The sequence below is a fragment of the Petaurus breviceps genome, unplaced genomic scaffold (genome assembly GCF_028583685.1).
Source record: "Petaurus breviceps papuanus isolate PSGF00001 unplaced genomic scaffold, PetGlider_PUasm1.0 184, whole genome shotgun sequence".
NCBI lineage: Eukaryota > Metazoa > Chordata > Mammalia > Diprotodontia > Petauridae > Petaurus > Petaurus breviceps.
In genome coordinates this window covers 12,023,710-12,043,375 of record NW_027185793.1, presented here as the reverse complement: position 1 = coordinate 12,043,375, position 19,666 = coordinate 12,023,710, and the positions used below count along the sequence as shown (strand labels likewise).

The following is a 19,666-nucleotide window of genomic DNA, read 5'->3' as shown; positions in this document are numbered from 1 at the left end:
ATGTAACCAAGATTAAGAGGGAGGTGGGAAATTGGGAAAGAATCTTTACAACCTATGTCTCTGACAAAGGACTCATCTCTAAAATATACAGAGAACTGAGTCAAATTTATAAGAATACAAGTCATTCCCCAATTGATAAATGGTCAAAGGATATGAACAGGCAGTTTTCAGAGAAAGAAATTAAAGCTATCTATAAGCACATGAAGAAATGCTCTAATTCACTATTGATTAGAGAAATGCAAATCAAAACAACTCTGAGGTACCACATCTCACCAGTCAGATTGGCTAAGATGACAAAACAGGAAAATGACAAATGCTGGAGAGGATGTGGGCAAACTGGAACACTAATGCATTGTTGGTGGAGCTGTGAACTGATCCAGCCTTTCTGGAGAGCAATCTGGAAGTATGCCCAAAGGGCTATAAATACTTTCATACCCTTTGATCCAGCAATACCACTCCTAGGGTTATATCCCAAAGAGATCATAGAAATGGGAGAAAGACCCATATGTACAAAAATGTTTATAGCAGCTCTTTTTGTGGTGGCAAAGAATTGGAAATTAAGGGGGTGCCCATCAATTGGGGAATGGCTGAACAAGTTGTGGTATATGCATGTTATGGAATATTATTGCGCTATAAGAAACGGGGAGCAGGCGGTCTTCATATTTACCTGGAGAGGCTTAAAAGAACTGATGCTGAGTGAGAAGAGTAGAACCAGGAGGAATTTGTACACAATTACGGACATAACATATGTGTGATGACCAACTTTGATAGACTGGACTCTTCTCAACAATGCAGGGATATAAGTCAATCCCAAAAGACGCATGATGGAGAGAAAAACGTGCATCCAGAGAAAGAACTAGAAGAACTAAATTTATATCCAGGTGGAAGCAAAATACCTGATCTTTTTTGTTCTCTTATTTAATTTTATGTCCTCTATACCATTTTTCATCCCAACTGGTACAATCCATCCTTATAACCTGACCATTGTATAATGTAAAATTATTTACAGATCCTATACTTGATTATAAGACGCCATGGGGGGAGGGGAGGGAGTGGGACAAAATGTGAAATTCAAGGAATTGTGGAATTGAATCCTGTAAATTAAAAGGAAACAAACAAATTAATAAATTAAAGAATTAATAAAAAAAAGTGAATTGACATGGGGGCGGCTAGGTGGCGCAGTGAATCACTGGCCCTGGAGTCAGGAGGACCTGAGTTCAAATGAGACCTTAACACAAAACTAGCCGTGTGACCTTGGGCAAGTCACTTAACCCCAATTGCCCATCCTTCCCCCCTCCAAAAAGCAAGAAAAAAAAATTTAAAAAGTGAATTGACATGTTCTGGTCCTTGAAACTTAAACACACAAATGAAGTGGTAGCTCACCACAATGTTTTAGACCTTAAAGATCCTGTAAAACCAGTGTCCTTATTTTGAAAGAATGTTACTACATAAAATTACATGATTAAAGGTCATAAAGTTACAGTAGCAACAAGAGAACGCTGTTTTTTAAAAACGTTGTGTACATATATACATACATACATACATATTTTTAAATTTTACCACATTTTTGTTGATACCTTAAAAAAAATTCTATTCAGTTAGTTCTGTGGCCTTCTTCATTCCCTTCGTCAGCTGGCCACCCCATGTTATAATGTTTGTTATAAAACGTTTTAAGAAGGGGGATGAGGAAGTAGTTTCACAAAACCAACCAACACATCTACCACGTTTGACAGTTTATTCAATTTTTCACCTTCACGGTCCTCATCTTTGTCATGAAGAGAGATAGGTGCATTTTCTCATCCCTTTTCTGCTCAAACCTTGGTTATCGTAATTGCGGAAAGCTCAGTTTTTCTCTTTGTACGTTGTAGTCATTTTGCACGTATACTTTTTCTACTTAATTTACCGTGCAAAAATTCATATAAATCGTCCACGCTTCTCTGAATTCTTCGTTTTCCACTGCATGTCTCTATTTCAGCTCAGTTCCAGATAAATTACATCATTTGGGAGGAGGAGGCAGTGCAGTGGCAGGCAGTCTGGGCAATGCGCCGTTCTTAGAGGCGGGGAGACAATCGGGTACTTGTTCTTTTCTCTGTTACTCTTATACCTGACAGTCGCTGAACTGAAATCGAAAACAAAAACAAAAAACCCAAACTTTTTTTTGTCCCTGGGGAAATAAAGTATTGGTGATGCTGCCAAAGTAAAACAACTGCCGCCTCCTATTTCCCTACTCTATTTTCAGCCTCTGCAGTGTGGAACGTGTCCTCTACTTCCCTTGGTTCTCCGCCCCTAGATTCCCTGGTCCGGCCCAGACGCACCACCTACCACTGCAGCACCCTGCCCCCCGCTGGGGTAGGGGGGGGGGAGGGGCTGTCCAAGTGGGCATTCTGGAGGAAGGCTGTTAAGAAAGTCATTCTCAGCTCTCGGACTGTTTGGCCAATCAAAGGAGTTCTTCCCGGGGGGGCGGGGCTTAAGACATTGCTTCCTTCTTCCTCCTCTGCCCTGCCCCGCCCCGCCCACTCAAACCACCACATCCCCTTTCTCCCTCCCCTTCGGATTGGGTGCCTAGCTTTCTGGGGCAGAGGTTCTTTATGCCCATTGGTCCAGATTAGGCAGGGAGGGAGGGCCTTTGCTGGATGGTAGCCTCTGGCTCTGCAGGAGCCGTAGCCTCCGCCACCGCGTTGGGTGGGGCGGGGTCCGGTAGCTGCCGCCCTGCGTGGGGAGGAGGCGGTGGCAGGTACAGGAACCTGCGCTGTTCCCGGGTCGGACCCTCTGCGGGTCTCGGTGAGAGGATTTTTCTTTACTTGGATCCTCAGTTCTCTGTATCCTACGAGTTTGGGGTGGGGGCGGTGCCTCCTCGAGCTACGGGCCCCCCTCCCCGGGGTCGGGGGATCCGGAGGACTTGGAGAGCCTCCCTTCGGCCCGAGGGAAGAGAGGAGCCCGGGCAGGCTGGCTCCCTGCGGGGCTGAGGCTGCGCTGACCTAAGCTGGAGGCCAGGACCTCCTCCGGCCCCCGGCCCCGCTCAGGTGGGCCCTTTCTGTCACTCGTGCCCTTGCGTAACCTTCCCTCTCTCCCCCCAGTCGTCTTGCCGCAGTCTCAGTTCGGGATGGGTTTGATCGTGTTTGGAGGACTTCGGCTGCTGTGTCCCTCCCCCACTTTCGCCCCCCCCCCTCCCTCCCCTCCCCACCCCCCTCGTCCTCGCTTCTCTTTGACCCCCCCCCCAGTTCTCACAAAGGTTTTGGATTTGTCTTGAATTGCAGAGAACGTCCCCCCGTCCTTGCTTTCCTCCCCCTCTGTCCTGCCACATCGGATTTCTTTACTGGTCTGCCACGACATGCGTCTTCTCCCACGGTGGCATTGACACGTCTGTGCTGAACCCGCTTTCACTTCTCCCATTTCCTTAAACTGACCTCATGCTCCAGACAATTTAGCATTTATTCTTCTCCAAATCATGGTTATCCCAATCCGGCCTTTCCCTTCCCAACCCTTGCATTTTTCTTGTGTCCCTGCCACTGCATTGTTTTCCACACTGTCATCATCCCGTCAGCCCAAACTTTCTATCAATTTTTTTCTAAAGCATAACTTTCCCGCAAACATTCTTATACCAAATTCAAATTTCTAACTTTAAAATCTGTTTATATATGGAGTAAGGGTGGGATCGAATGTCATAGGTTTTAGTAGTGGAAGACAAGCATTGTTAGATCGATTCCTATCTGCAACAGTTTAGTGCAGTTTTAAGCTATTTAAAGCTTATACACACATGTCCTCAGTGACTTAGCATTTTGATTCTGTACGGGCATATTTTTTTTTAAAGGCTATATAAAGCAAGTATAAGTTGTATATGCTACTTTTGACATTTGGTTAATTGCAAAATTTTTTAAACATCAAAGTCATTTATCCTCTTCCAAGACCAAGTGCATATCACACTGTAGTCACATAAATATATTGGGTGTCAGTAATTAGAGATGAAGGAAAGTGGCAAAAATATACCATTTCAAATAGGTCTTGGCCATATTTTTTTTTTTTGAAAATTGTCTTAAGTCTGCTTGTATTGCTTTATCTAGACTTGATTTCCTTAGCTAGATTTTAAATTTATAAACTGGTTAGCTCTCTGGTTGAAGAACCTTTTAATTAATTCCTTCCTCTTTACATCTTAGTTTCATTGTTTAAATCTTGTATTTCATTATCCATTTTTGAAATCTGTCTGAATGCATTTCTTTCAGCATCACACTGCTGGTGGTTGATAGCATTATCATAGTCCCATATTTATAATTTCATGTTCCATCATTCCATCTTTTTTACTTTGATTTGTCAGTTAAAGAATTATTTGTAGCTGATAATCCTTTCCAAACTGCTACTTATTTACAGACATTATTAATAAGAATTAATTTGAGGCAGTTTTGTCTTTCTAATAAAGTGAACAGAAGGATTGCCATTCTTTGAAAACAATTATTTTGTACTTCAATTTATTTTTTTCTAAGTTAGCTAATTAGGACAAAGAATTGTTAAGTTTTTCAGACTCTGTATTGTGATTTAATTGTTTAAACTTTTATCTTCTCACAAATTTGGTGCTTAAATATAGTGCCCCTAGCATTTTTCAATATGTTATTATATGGTTATTTTAAAAAATCCATTATCTTTTACAAGACTGCCTTCTTTTACACAAAATTGGTATAAATTTTAATATACAATCTTTTTTATTAATAAATAAAATTAAAAGATTAAATGTAGGAACAGTTTTCTTGTCATAAGCCAACTAGAATTTGTTTTAGTTGGTTTTTTTATTTGCTTGTTTAGAGAAAATCTGCCATTTTCCTGCGCCATTTCAAACTCTGGCATACTTCACTTTACTGAATACTCTGTGTAGGACATCAAATGAACCCAGTTTATGGTGGCTTTGGGAAACAATTGACCGAGCTAGTAATGCCAGTTTTTACTTGTGTTATTCTTATTACATATTGAGAGTCATCTTTACAGTTATGGATAGAGTGCTAGCCTCAAATAAGGAAACCAAGTTTCAAGTGTTGTTTCTGACACATACTAGCCTTGTGACCTTGGGCAATTCATTTAACCTCTCTAAGAATATCAATTGCAGATGTTCCTTGATAAAGGAAATTACTTTGAGAGTTCTCTACTGGGATGAAATCCATAGGTGTAGAATTCTTCCCCAGAAAAAAAGGGACTCCGAAATAGTAAAATTTGATTTGTTCTGGGTTAGTTCCAATTTCTTGATTTTGCAAGATACTTTGCTTCTTATATATAGTGAAGAACAGAAATTAATTCAACATCATTTATGCCTTCCTAGGCATCTTTTATTGGAGATGGTGGACTGGAGAGAACTGGGAAAAACTATTGCTTTAAATTTGTGCTAAGTGCATTTTATATATTTGTAACATTGTTTTAGTAATATATTCATATAGACTATAGAATGCTACTTTGACCTTTATAAGGAAGTGAAGACTTCTCTTAGAAATAACAATGTAAATGACTTTGGCATAACTTCAAATTTGCCAAAGAAACAATTTCATATTATTGTTATCTTTTAATATGTAGGGTAAAAATGCATTGCTGACACAGATATTAAATCTAACTCACTTTCTACCCATAGTAGTAGTAGTGTCTGTTCTCAAAGTGCAATATTGCTTTTTTTTTTTTAGTTGTTGGCTTACCCAGGAATTTTCAGAGGTATTTCTTCTCTTGAGACCACCCAGGTCTCTTGGGACTTTATCTGAACACAAAGCTAAGAGTCACTTTTAGGCCATATCTCCTTGGAAAAAGCCCAGTTGAATTGTATAGGATCACCCTTGTTATGATTTGTTTTAGCAATTAAGATAACTTGATAATACTGCATCTGCCATATTGTGGTGCTAGTTCTTGTCGTCATATAGTCTTGGCTGTACAATTTTGGCAGCGAGAGGCTACCAAATCTTATTCAGGCCAAGTTAAAGAACCAGAAAGTCTTTAGTTCAAGTGTACCTCAAACTTTTAGGCATTTTGACTAGGAGTTATGTACCACTAGAGAGAAATTCCAAGCCTTCTTGTTCCAGGATTTGGTTTTTAAATGAAAAACGCTATCTTAAGTATTCCCTCCCATTCTGTTTCCTGCTTTTGGTGGCAAATCCTCTCCAATGAACAATTATGTGATAAATTAGCATTCCTAGTAAGTGAGAGATCTGGCCTTCCTCCCTTCCCTTTTCCCCTCTTCCCCCACCCCCTCTGCCAAAAAAAAAGACCCCTCACATGTTCAAATGAAATGTATTAAAAGGATATTTTTTCGCTGAGGACCGAGTCCTTTGGAAGGCTAGGAGGGGAGGGGGTGGGGAGAGTTCTGATGATGTATTCAGACCGACTGTAGAGTGAGGCTTTTAGGCTTTATAAGAAAGTACAGCAACTTCATAGAATATTCAACTTCCCCCTCTGCTTGCCCCTTTTATATTCGAAAACCCATCTCAGAAGTATTCGTTTTCCTTGGTCTCCAGGATTTTAAGGCTTTAATTGGTGGAGAAATTAGTTATCTCTTGATTCCCTTCTAAGACTTAAAATTTCACATCCTTGAGCTATTGGTTGATGGGATACAGTATAGAGAAAAGGAAATTTGACTCACTCCCATGGAGGATTTTTTATGGCCTTGGTTAAACTCTTAAAAAGCTCTCCTGGAGCTCAGGAACCATTAGTTCAGAATAAGCTTTATGGCAAAAATAAAGAATAAAAGTGGCATTACATTTGTTTGTAACCTGAATTTCTGATTTAATTTTTAATTCTCCTGAGCCAGCCTCCAGACACACAAAACTATGTCAACTGGATCCAATACAAATTTATATTACATAATCCCAAGTAGGCCCTCAGTGCAACAAGGCAGCCTTTTTATTCTCCCTATTCCATTCAGTATCTCACTAGCCACAGTGAGTGTTCCATGTTTTTTCATCCTTTCTCAAACATTCTATGGCCCGCCCCCTCCCCACTCCACCCAACCTGAGAACCTTGTTTCATGCCTAACCAAAAAATGAGACCATTCAAGAAGAACTTCCTCTTCTCTTCTCATCTTCTTATTATGGTAGGGAAAAAAAAGTTTCTTCTGGACAGATGATTGTGTTTAGCATTGGAGTCACAAAAAAGTCTCTCTGTAAGCCAAAGACCCAGAAGTTTGGTTTCTCATAGTTAATATACAATTTGGAGGGAGTGAAAAATAGGGAAAACAGGATTTTGTGGATTTCCATACCTAGATTTTCATTGGTTTTGAGAAGGGGCATCAGGTGACACTGAAGTGAAAGGGAAAGGATTAGTTTTATGAGCCTTAAGTCAGGTGACCTTAGGGAGGGGGGATTAATCTTGTGACTTAAAAGCAGCTGAAACTTAACTTCACAAAATAGTGGATAAAAGTAAAATGCAGTTAGTTACTCATGCTCATTTTTAGTATAACTTGTCCTTTGGGGTACTCAAACCCTAGGATCACTTTTTATCTTCAGCTTTATCTGCTAGGGATTTTTTGACAGAATGGTAGTCTGCTTTAAGGGGCATCAAAGGGGTAAGGTGAGAGACAGGAAGACTACAGACAGTCATAATCTTATATATCCCCTAAGGAGGTGAACCTTGTTAAATAGACTGACTATATGTAAATTAAGTCAGGCTATAGATTAGACTATATGTAGAGGGTTCACCATGGACCAGTTTGAGAGAGGAGATTTACATGTCACCAAGAAAACTCAGCAAACATAAATATCCATGAAACAAAAAAGCTGAAGTAATACAATAATGGTTATTAAGTACCATCAAATTTCCTTGTAACCTAGAACCCCACTCCCAATGTGTGAATGAGTCTCATGTAGACTTCCCTTGGACATTTTGAAATAGATCTCATTCTCTTGGTGACTTTGAAGGGTGTTTCTCTTAGTAGATCTGCCTCTCTGGTTCCAAGTCACTTGCAGAGATTCCCAGGTAATTCTGCAAGGATCTGCCAGTAACAATACTCAGTATAATTTAGCATAGTCTCCTAAATTTGCTTTTCCAATAACTAGTTCATGTGGTGAAAACCAATTCAAGACTTATAGTTCTGATTGTATTAAAAGCAGTTATAAGATGAACATCGAATTAGTAACCCATAATTCATTTGAAACTTTAGAAAATTTTCAGTCTTTACATACTACTTAACTGTTTCTGTCTTTACCTAAACCTGTACCTGATAATGGAGACTGCTGTCAAAAGACTGAAGAATCTCACAAAGAATCCATGAAGGGGGTGACTAGGTGGCGCAGTGAGTAAAGTGCCGGCCCTGGAGTCAGGAGTTCAGTTCCGGCCTTAGACACTTAACACCCACACAAAAACACTAGCCATGTAACCTTGGGCAAGTTACTTAACCCCAATTGCCCTCCAAAAGAAAAAAAAAAGAATCCATGAGGGCCTGACTTGGAAAATGTTTCAAAATTATCAAACTGCAAAATAAAAAAAATTTCACTCTCTTTACAGTTATCAATATGATTTTATATGTAAAATCCTTAATCCAATTTTGAGAATGTATTACTAAAACAAACTTAAAGCCTGTATATTGCATTAGAAAGATTTAGAAACCAATCATACACGTGGATATGTGTACATATGGATATAGCTGCATAGTCTAGTTCTTATAGAAAAGGCTGATCCTGTTGTTTTCTCAAAATTTACTATTTCATTTAGTTAGATAACTTTTATGTCTTTTTTTTCTCCATTCTCCCCTTTTGAGAATATTATCCCAATATCATCCTGAAAGAATGAGATAGTTTAAGGACTTAATCTTATATATGAATATATAACTAGTAGCAAAAAAGTTAGAACGTATTTACCTAGTTATGTAGGATATGAAATTGACTGCAAATTCAAATTGAAAATAGTTAAGATCATTCATACTTGCTTCCCCTTAAAGTAACTCAGAGATGTTTTATGTGAATATATTTAGTATTGCAATGAAAAACATTTACTATTTACCTGCTTGGCTTATAGAAATTTGCTATAAAAGGAGAAAGAAGGGACATGGTTATGACAGTATCAAGACTGTTCCTCCAAGGGCACAAATTGATCTAACACAAGCTCTAACAAGGTGGGGAGCTCCTTTAGTTCTTTTTTATTTCAGACAAAATTCATAGTTAACAACTATTCATGCAGCAAAGTTCCATGTTGTTTACAAGGTATAATGGCCAGACTCAGAATTAACCAGGTGGGAAAATTTCCTGTTCAGAAAGGAAATTGCACAGTGGAAACTGAGTCATGAGGCTCCTACCTTAGCCTATGCTAAGGTTGTTCCCTCAAATTTTCCCAGTGGAAGACATCCACTTGTAGCAGTTATTTGACCGCACTTCCTTTGGGCAGCATCTGGTGTTTTCCTTGAATGGTGGATTATTGGCTTAATAACAGTTCAGACAATGGTTGTTGAGTTGTTTTTCAATTGTGTCTGACGCTTTGTGATCCCATTTAAGGTTTTCTTGGCAAAGGTATTTCAGTGCCTTGCAATTTTCTTCTCTAGCTCTTGTTACAGATGAGGAAACTGAGGTAAAGAAGGTTAAGTGACTTTCCAGGGTTCATACAACTCGCAAGTGTCTGAGGCCAGGTTTGAACTCAGGAAGATGAGTCTTCTTGACTACAGGCCCTGGCACTCTGCCCTACCTGTCTCCAAGTCATACTTGAAATCAAAATTTAGAATGGTATCAACAATCCCAGATAATTTTACCTCAAATAACAAAATTTCACTAATCACAACTTAGGCTAAGTTCTTCTCATGTTTTAATAATAGCAAAATGGAGTTACTAGTGCTCATTTTTAATGTAATAGTCTCTCATCACTCAGATTGTTTTCCATTTTTCCTCCACCTGTGTTGCATGTTGACATGGTCCTTCTTGCCAAGGCAACCCACTCTAAATGCACCCATGTGAACGCAGCACCTAATCAGAGAGCGGAAAACTTGAGGGACAGATGTGTATTTACTCCTTTTTAAGACAACTGTAAGCCTTCCGGAAATCAAGTATAGACAGAAGAGAAACTAAGATTCTTTTACTCTGCAAAGAGAATACAACACAAATATTTCTTACCCCCCCTTTTTTTTTAGAGGAGGGAAGGCAGAGCAGTTGGGCTTAAGTGACCTGCCCAAGGTAATATCGCTAGTAAGTGTCAAGTGTCTGAGATTGGATTTGAACTCAGGTCTTCTGGATTCCAGGGCTGGTGCTCTATTCACTGTTCCACCTAGCTGCCCCATAAATATTTCTTATCTAATGGTTTAGCTTTGCAAATCATTTATTTTGAAAGAAATTTGAAAGAAAACCCATTTTTCTTCCACTCTATTTAAGTAATTTATTTAAATTCAGATTTAAACATAGTAAATCACAGTATCAGATCTGCACATATGCCAGCTAAGTAATATACTGGAGTCAATGGATATTTTAGTTTGTTTTATTTAAGACTTATTTGAGCAACTTTAATATATGGTCTTTACTGAAAACTCTTAATCACAACTGCTTTATGTTTAAAGGCCAGTTTTGAAACTAGATTGCTCTCATCTCACAGGCATGTTCAGACCATCATTGTATTTATCATAAATAGTTCAGGCAAAAGGCAGTCTTAATTGGTCTCCCTGTCTTTAGTCTCTCCCTTTCTTAACCCATCCTTAACACGGTTGCCAAAATAATTCTTATAAAAGGCTCAGACAACTGAAAAACCTTCAATGGTACCTTACTGACTCTAGGCTAAAATGCAAATTCCTTAGCTGCCATCTGTGAACTTCCATAATATGGCCTCAGCCTACCATTCTAGCATTATTTCTTCTTACTTCATTTTATAGCCTCAGTATTCCAGTACCTGGACTTAAGTAGGGATTTAAAAAATGTTTCTTGGTTGATTGAACAGATTTCTGACCTACTAGATATTTCCCAGTGTTGTCTTTCTCTCTTTTGCTTCCATGTATTTGCATAGACTTTCCCTCACCCCATATGGAATTATCATAAGGATTAATTGATAGATATTCCTACCAATCAAAACTCAACACAAGATCTGGGAGGTAATTGTAGTTTATTTGCTCAGCATAGACTCAGGGTATCTAAAATTCACCACTGAGCACCTGATAAGAGTTTTTCTAGAAATTTACAGCTGCCAAAAGGGACAGGGAAAGATTTACATTTTTTTTAGCAATGCCTGTAATAGTTACAGTAGGCTAATGAAAAGGAAGAAGGTTCATATGTCAAAAGAGAGCAGAAGGGGAAAAATTACATCAGGATAAGTTGTAAATTGATTAACAAATACTGAAAGGAGTTATTTTGGAATTTACAACTAGCAAATGGTTATCATAAAACTGAGTCAAATTCTTTTACCCCTAAGCAGGTAATCCTGTGGATTAAATTATTGGAGGCCTCAGTTAAATTTCTACTCAATAAGGAAAAACTCATTTAACCTCATGATTTTCCTTACAAATAAAACTGCCACATCAAAGCCACTAGAGAGGAAATTTAAGTCTTATGACACCTACAATGAACTCTCCTCATGTCCACTGGTTCAGATCCTTTTCTTCCTTCAAGACTCCATCTAGATGTCACATATTTTTCACAAACCTTTCCCTATTTCCCATCCCCGCAGCTGAAAGAGCTCTTAGTCCTTCAGCTTTGCCTTTACTCTAGTTTCACTGTACCTTGTATTGTGCTTATTTTTGAAGTTTCCTCATTAGATTGTAATCTCTTTTTAAGGGCAAGTGCTGTATTATTTGAATCTGTGCATCTCCAGGGCTTAACACAATGCCTTTCAAATAACAGGTGTTTAATAAATCTCTGAATTCAATTAAATTCCAAGTATGTTTCAATCTTCCTTATCTTTTTAAAATTCTCTCTCCCTCCATTGAACAATGAAGAAAACAAAATCTTAACAACAACTGGTTTCCATACTGGTGATATCCAGATCTGCATGTCTCATTCCATATTTTAAGTTCATCACCAATCTGGCAGGAAATGGGGAGCATGATTCATCTTTAGTTCTCTGTATTCATGGCTTATTATAGTATTAATTGCAGTTCTAAAATCTTTTCAAAGTTGTTTTTCTCTACTATGTTGTCATTTTGTAAATTGTTCTGCAGTTCTGCTCACTTTACTTTGCATCTGATCACAGAGGTCAGGTTAACAAGCATATGTTGCACTAGTTGTCCAAGATACGAGAAATATTCTTCCTTCTCACTTCTGCTTTGGAGCTTTCCTGCCCTTTTTCAAGACTCAGCTCAAATCCCATGTTCCGCTAGACTCTTTCCCACCACTAGTGCCTTGCAAGTCATGTCATCATCTCCCTTATGCTATGGTCCCCTTCAGGAATGAAGGACAAACCACACACAACTTTCCATTCATATTGAATATATCTTGTACATATATAGTTATTTGCATGCTGCCTTTACCCATTAGAAGGTCAGCTCCTTCAGGGCAAGGACCATGTTTTTACCTTTCTTTATCTTTCCAGTGTCTAGCTCAATACTTGGCACATAGTGCTTCATGAATATTGACCATCAAGTGCAATTGCCATTTTTTCCCTCCCTATGTCTTCTGTTTTGCATATCTTGTTTCATTTCTTCCAGGTTCTCTTGTAGTCTTTGTGGCCAGCACATTTATTTTCACCTAGTTTTAGTTAGATCTATTGTGAGGGCCTTCTTTTCTTCAGGGTACTTCTTGGGTGTCCCTCAGGCCACTGTATTTCCTCATAATAATGTGTTTTTTTCCTTTGATTTGCTCCTCTCAGCCTCAGTGTTTGTGTAATGGGACCTATATTTGGATCAGGCTCTGCTCCTGCATTCCTGAAAATGGTCAGATAACTGCCCAGCTCCTGAGATTGACAGACAAGACACGGCCCCACTTTCAGACCTCCAGGCTTCCTCATGTTTTGGGCTCTGCTTGAGGTCTTTCCCTGCTATTGGGCTCAGGGCTGCTGCCATGACTTTTTTGCTGGGTTACTGCAATGGGTCTACAGGATTACCTGGGCTAGTCTTTGCCTAGAGACCTTTTACTTGTCCTAAAAAAGGCACAGATGGGCTCCAGTTGGTGTTAGGTTGCCTTTCCAATTGCTCTGGGGCTGCTCTGTGCCAGAGCTTTTGATATTTTCCAGCTGGTTTACTTCAGGGTTCTTCCAGAATTCCAGAGGTACTGTGTATCCTGGGTTGAGTAAAGAAATCTACAAGACATTCTTCTAATTCTGTCAATTAATGGTGCATTTTTAGGTTTTAGTGATGTATTTAGGTCCTAGCATATCACTTTTTTCAGATAATTACATGCTCTATAATACATCCTAACAAATAACTACTTTCTTCTCTGTTCTCCTTAATTTTTTTTAATATAGAGAAAATTATAAAATATCAGTTATTAGGTTACCTACCCTACACTGGATATTTTCTCTTGTTCAGTAATCTTTAATAATCTCTGATTTACGTTCTTAAAATTTTTTAAAAGTTTTTTAATTGATATATTTCTTAAACCTCACCATTTCCCATTGTATTCCTTCTTTTCTCTCCCAAAGATCTATCCCTTTTAACAAAGAATAAAAAGGAGTAAAGAACCAGCTTAGTAAAACTAACCAATACATCAATCAAGTCTACCATTATATCCAGTATTCCTAACCCATAGCCCCTCACCTCCGCAAAGTGGTGATGTGTCACAGCTCTTCTTGGGGCTGTTTGGTTATCATAATTACATAGTATTCAGTTTGGGTTTTTTTGTTTTGTTTCGGGGGTTTTGTTTTTGCTGTTCTTTCCATTTATGTTGTTGTAAACTTTGTGTATATTGTTTTCTTGCTGCTAATTTACTTCTCTTTATATTAGTTCATATAAATATTCCATGCTTCTCTTATGGCAAAGTAATATTCCAGTACATTTATGTATCACAACTTGTTTAGCCATTTCCTAGTAGATTGACATTTACTTTCTTTCTAGTTCTTTACTACTTAAAGGAGATATTATAAATATTTTAGTGTACATAGACCTTCTCTTTGAGCTCCTTGGAGCATATGCTTAGCAGTGGAGGCTCTAAGTTGAAGGGAATGCTTTATAGAATGGTTGGACCAGTTCACACATCCACCAATAGTGTATTAGTGTTCTGTCTTCTTAAAACCCTTCTAACATCTCTCATAGAGAGATGGGGCACTTCTGGTTTTTGTCTTCTTTGCCAATGGATGGGAAATGAAATCTTGGGTTCTTTTGATTTCTATTACTCTTATCACTGTCTTAGAGGAGTCTTTAATATGGTAGCTTGTTTTGTTTTTTTAAAGATTTTTGTGGATATCTTTTGTTCTTACATTTCCTATACTTGCAGCAAAGCCATTCAGCATATAGAAAACAATATGATGCTATGTGTGGTGCTGCACATCTGTGGATGCTTACTTCAGTAAAGGAATGGGGAAAGGTGTCTTCTCATATCTCTTCTTTGGGGGTTAAGCCTATTATTCTTTACAGTTTTGCATTGTTCAGTTCTTAATAGTTTTTGGTTGTAGACTTTGTGTATTTATTGATTTCCTGTCGCTGCTTACTTCGCTTATAATCGGTTATATGATTTTCTATGTTTCTGTAATTATTATGCTCTTTTTTAACAACCCAATAATCCATTAATTATGTTAATATTTCATAATTTGTTTAGCCATTTCCCATATGATAGGCATCTACTTTGCAGTTCTTTGCTACTGTAAGAAGTGCTGCTATAAATATTTTGGTGCATAGAGACTTTCTATTTGTCATTGACCTCAGAGTGTATACCCAGCAGAAGATTCTTTAGGTCAAGGGTATGAATATTATGGTCACTTTATATACATAATTCTAAATTACTTTACAGAATGGTTATACAATTCATGCTTCCATCAAAAATACATCAGTGTACCTCTTTCCACATTCTCCCAAATTCTGTCTATTCCCTTCTTTTGCTATCTTTTCCAATTTTCTACTAGTTGTAACATGAAAAGATTGTTTTGATTTTTCTTTTATTGTTAGTGATTTGAAGCATTCTGTTATACAGTTGTTAATAGTTTGCAGTTGTTCTTTTTGATAATTATTTGTTCACCTTTTTAGCTACTTCTCCATTGGTGGAATAACATGTTTTTGTATATTTATGTTAGTTTGCTGTATATCATGGATATTAGACCCTTAGCAGAAACATTTGATGCAAAGATTTCCCAATCTAATGCTTCCTTTCTTATGTTGCTTTGTTTGTACAAAAAGTATTTGAATGTTTTTAAAATATATTTTTATTGATTGTGTTTAAGTGCTTCCCAATTATACTTTTATTTTTAATATGCATTTAAAAAATTTTTTTGAGTTCCAGATTCTCTCCGTCCTTCCTGCTCCTCCCTTACCCCTTGAGAAGGCAAGCAATGTAATATTGATTATACATGTGAAGTCATGCAAAATTTATTAGTCAAGTTACAAGAAAAAACACACCAAAAAAAAACAAGAAAAATTTAACAAGTGGAAAAAGTATACTTCCGTCTGCACTCAGTGTCCATCTGTCTCTGGAGGTAGATAAGCATTTTTCATCATGGGTCCTTTGTAATTATCTTGAATCGTTGTCTTGATCAGAGTAGCTAAGTCTTTCATATTTGAACATCATTACAATGTTGCTGTTCCTGTATAAAATGTTTTTGCTTCCCTTGCATCAGTTCATATAAGTCCTCCCAGGTTTTTCTGAAAACATTCTGCTCATCATTTCCTATAGGATAATAATATTCCATCACAATCATACCACAAATTACTCAGCTGTTCCCTGGCTAAAGGGCATCCCCTTAATTTCTAATTCTTTGCCACTTGAAAAAGACTTGCTCTAAATATTTTCGTGCAAATAGGTCCTTTTCCCTTTTCTTTTGTCTCTTTTGGATATGGGTCTTGTAGTGGTATTGCTGGGTTCAGAGGGTTTTTGTACGATTTTATAGCCCTTTGGGCATAGTTCTAAATTGTTCTCCAGAATTGGTTGAACTAGTTGACAACTGTACCAACAGTGCATTAATGTTCCATTTCCTCCATATCCCCTCCAGAATTTGTCATTTTGTCATGTTAGCCAATGATAGGTGTGAAGTGATTGCTTAGAATTATTTTAATTTTCATTTTTCTGATTATTAGTGATTTAGAATATTTTTTCATGTGATTATTGATGGCTTTGATTTCTTCTGAACACTGCCTATTCATATCCTTTACCATTATCAGTTGAGAAATGACTCTTACTTTTATAAATTTGGCTCAGTTCCCTCTATATTTGAGAAATGAGGTCTTTATCCAAGACATTTGCTGTAAAAATTTTTCCTCATCACAGATAAATCTTGCTGATGGTTTTTGATAGATACTACTTGTCATTTTAAGAACGATTCTATTTAGTCCTATGTTTTGTAGTGTTTTTAACAGAGAAGGGTGTTGTATTTTGTCCAAAGATTTTTCTGCTTCCATTGATATAATCAGGTGTTTGGTGGCAGAGCAGATAGAATACCAGGTCTAGAGTCAGGAAGATTCATCTTTCTGAGTTCATATCTAGCCTCAGACACTTACTAACCATGTGACCCTGGACAAGTCATTTAACCTTGTTTGCTTCAGTTTCCTCATCTGTAAAATGAGCTGGAGAAGGAAATGGCAAACTACTTCAGTATATTTGCCAAGAAAACCCCAAATGGGGTCACAAGAAGTTGGACACAACTGAAAATTGATATGTGATTTTTGTTGTTTCTTTTATTGATACAATCAATTATGGTTTTCCTAATATTGAACCAGTCTTGCATTCCTGGTATAAATCCCACCTGGTTATTGTGTATGATCTTTGTGATATATTGCTTTAATCTCTCTATTAATATTTTATTTAAATTTTTTCCATTGATACTCATTGGGGAAATTGCTCTATAATTTTCTTTCTCTGTTTTTGTACTCCCTTGTTTAGGTACCAAAACAATTTGTGGTATAGAAGTAATTTGGCAGGACTCCTTCTTTAACTATGAAATGTGATTTAGAAATGTATTTTTATCTTTTGAAATGTATTTTATCTCACGTATTTGAAATTACATACTTTATCTTTTTAATGATCATTTCTGTTCCTCATTTAGTTAAGAATTTTCCCCTAGCCACAGCTATGAAAAGCACCTTATGTAGCTCTCTTCTCATTTTTATGTTGACTTTTAATATTCTCTTCATGTGTCTTATTGACTTCATGTCACATTCTCTAGAGAGACCTTTCATAACTTTTCCTTCAGCCCCAAATTTTGTGCCTGATCCTGTTTTTCTATAGATTACCTCACTTTCAAGAACATCCATTATAAGCTACTTCATTTCTCATCTTCCACACCTCAGAATGTCTGTTTTCACCCATCTTCTCTTTCTTTACTGTAGTCCTGGGTGACCATTCTGTCTTGTAGTAACCTTTCTGCTTATGACCTTGGTTCCACTATTTCCCTCAGATTCTTTCCACACTGGTACCAACCCCCACTTAATCATCAGTCTCCTTAAATAGTCAGTCCTCATTATTCTTAGTTTCCATATTCGGAAATTCACTTACTACAATTTATTTGTAACCCCCAAATCAGTACTCATGGTGCTCATTTACAGATGTGTACAGAGGTGGTAGGAAAAAAGTGTCCTTTTTTGTGGTCTATTTAGTGCTACATTTTTTATATTTTAATAGTTTTTATTGGTGATTTCCCAAGAATAGTACTGAAGTACTCTCTCTACTGTTCCAAAGTCCAAGAAGGCTATGATATATCTTATGGAGAAAATATATGAGATAAGTGTTTAGACATGAGTTGTAGTGCTGCTGTCAGCTAAGTGTTCAGTATGAATGAATCAACAATATGGTAAATCCAGCCAAGGAAGAGGAAATTTGCTGATCTGTCTGTGAGGATACTCTAGAAAGTGCTATAGTGCGTGATGAAGCTATGGAAAAGAGAGAGAAATGGTTAAATTTGTGGATTCATGAGATGATGACTAATTTTAAAAAAGCATAGGAGATAGCTTTGTTTTGAGGCTGAAAGATAAAGAAATTTAGTCAAGTCAGCCAGGGTCAGGAAAAATAAAACCCTTTTCAACTAGCACTAGCTTGGCTCACAAGCTGAACAGCATGAAAAGTGTTAAATTGCAGATGAAGCAGGTTCTGCAAATCAGGAAACTGGAAGGATTTTTAAAAATACCTGCGAAGTGTTATACCCACAAAGGGTTATGTGGAAGAGCAGATTCTCATGAGACTGGCTTATTTATACATGGGCACTAACAAAGAACCAATATCATGCAAATGATCTCAAAAGACCTTGGCTTTAAATCAAAGATCATACAACCTTTCTGTTATGTGTCATTGACTTTTAGTGCAAACCTCTAATAGTGTACAGAGTTCCAAATCTGTCAACACTTACAGAATCTGAACTGTGTGCCAGTCCATTGGAGGAATAACAATAAAACTTGCATTATATAATCACTTTATCCCTCTCATCTCTAGGGCAAAATACTTGCCTTCGAGGTTTTATTAATTTTATATAATGCCCCAGTCCATTGTTGTAAGGAACTTGAAAATTCCTACCCCAACATAAAGGTTCTTTTCATGCCCCCAAATGCAACATTGCTCATTTAGCCCCTAGATCAGGGAATAATCAAAGCTTTCAAGGCACACTACAGGAAGGAGGCTCTTGATGCCAACAGGGAAATCATCGTGATGATCTACTGGAAATCGTCAATATACACAACATTATTGATTATGTCGGCACAGTTTGGGACAGCAATAAGCAGGCTGTTACTTAAGGTTGGAAAAATATTTGACCAGACTGTGAAAAGTTTCTGAATGTGTTACAGAAAACATAAAGAACAGTGTCAAAAGCATAATGCATATTTCATGGCAAATAAGTGGGGAAAGCTTTGACAAAATGAAGCAAGAAAAAAGAAAAAGAAGAACTTTTGGTAGAAAAGGCAGTAGAATTCACCAACAAAGACCTGAACAAGATCGCCAAAGGAAAAAAAGAAGGCATTGGAATCAGCAATGACAATGATGGCAATGAAAGTCAGCCTGAGACTCTAAGAATTGTCCCTCCAGCAATGGTTAAAATATCAGAATGGAATTTCTTTTGTATTTACTGTATATGATGTATATTTATTGTGTGCATATGTGTGTGTATAACTGAAAGAGTTAAAGTGTGCAATCATAGTAGGGTAGTCTACACAAAAATGCTATAATTGACATTGTTTTATAATAAAGAAATACTGCATATAATTATTTGAAAGAATTATTTGTATTAAGGTGTATTTAAACAGAAACACACCTAAAACAAGATTATGTATTTATCATTTGATGAAAATGTTATAACCAGAGGCTCACAAGAACCTAGCCCCTCATTTCCCCTAGCAATAATGGTTTAGAATTTTCTTATTCAGTGTTCATAGCAATTTTATAGAATATAACTACTGTGAATGATGAGAATTGATTGTATACTAGTTCCTTTTCTATTATACAAACATGTTATATACAAACATGTTCAGGTCTCTCCTATCCTTAAAATGACCTCCCCTTAAACTGTAATTTTATGTTGATATTTCCCTTTATTGTTAAACTTCTGGAAAGAGTAATTGATTTCACTTCCTCACTACCCATTCAATTCTCAGTTCTTTGCAATCTACCCTCTAACTCCATTATGTTATTGAAATTGCTCTCTTAAATTTCACCATTGACCTCTTATTGCTAAAACTGAATGATTT

The 19,666-nt window shown here is 37.2% G+C and overlaps 1 protein-coding gene and 1 long non-coding RNA gene across 11 annotated transcripts in view; one reads left to right on the top strand and one right to left on the bottom strand.

The window, feature by feature from the left end:
• Window positions 1–2,437, bottom strand: part of LOC138161267 (uncharacterized) — a 32,537-nt gene extending 30,100 nt beyond the window's left edge. For both annotated transcript variants that reach the window (XR_011168316.1, XR_011168317.1), the window contains exon 1: window positions 1,578–2,437. This is a non-coding gene — a long non-coding RNA (uncharacterized lncRNA). The remainder of the gene's footprint in view (window positions 1–1,577) is intronic.
• Window positions 2,438–2,635: 198 nt separating this feature from the next.
• PJA2 (praja ring finger ubiquitin ligase 2) overlaps window positions 2,636–19,666 on the top strand; it is a 135,012-nt gene continuing 117,981 nt past the window's right edge. For 2 of the 9 annotated variants that reach the window (XM_069088154.1, XM_069088145.1), the window contains exon 1: window positions 2,636–2,781. The gene's annotated coding sequence lies outside the window, so the exon portion shown is untranslated. The other 7 variants (XM_069088151.1, XM_069088146.1, XM_069088152.1 and 4 more) reach the window with 5 other exon arrangements.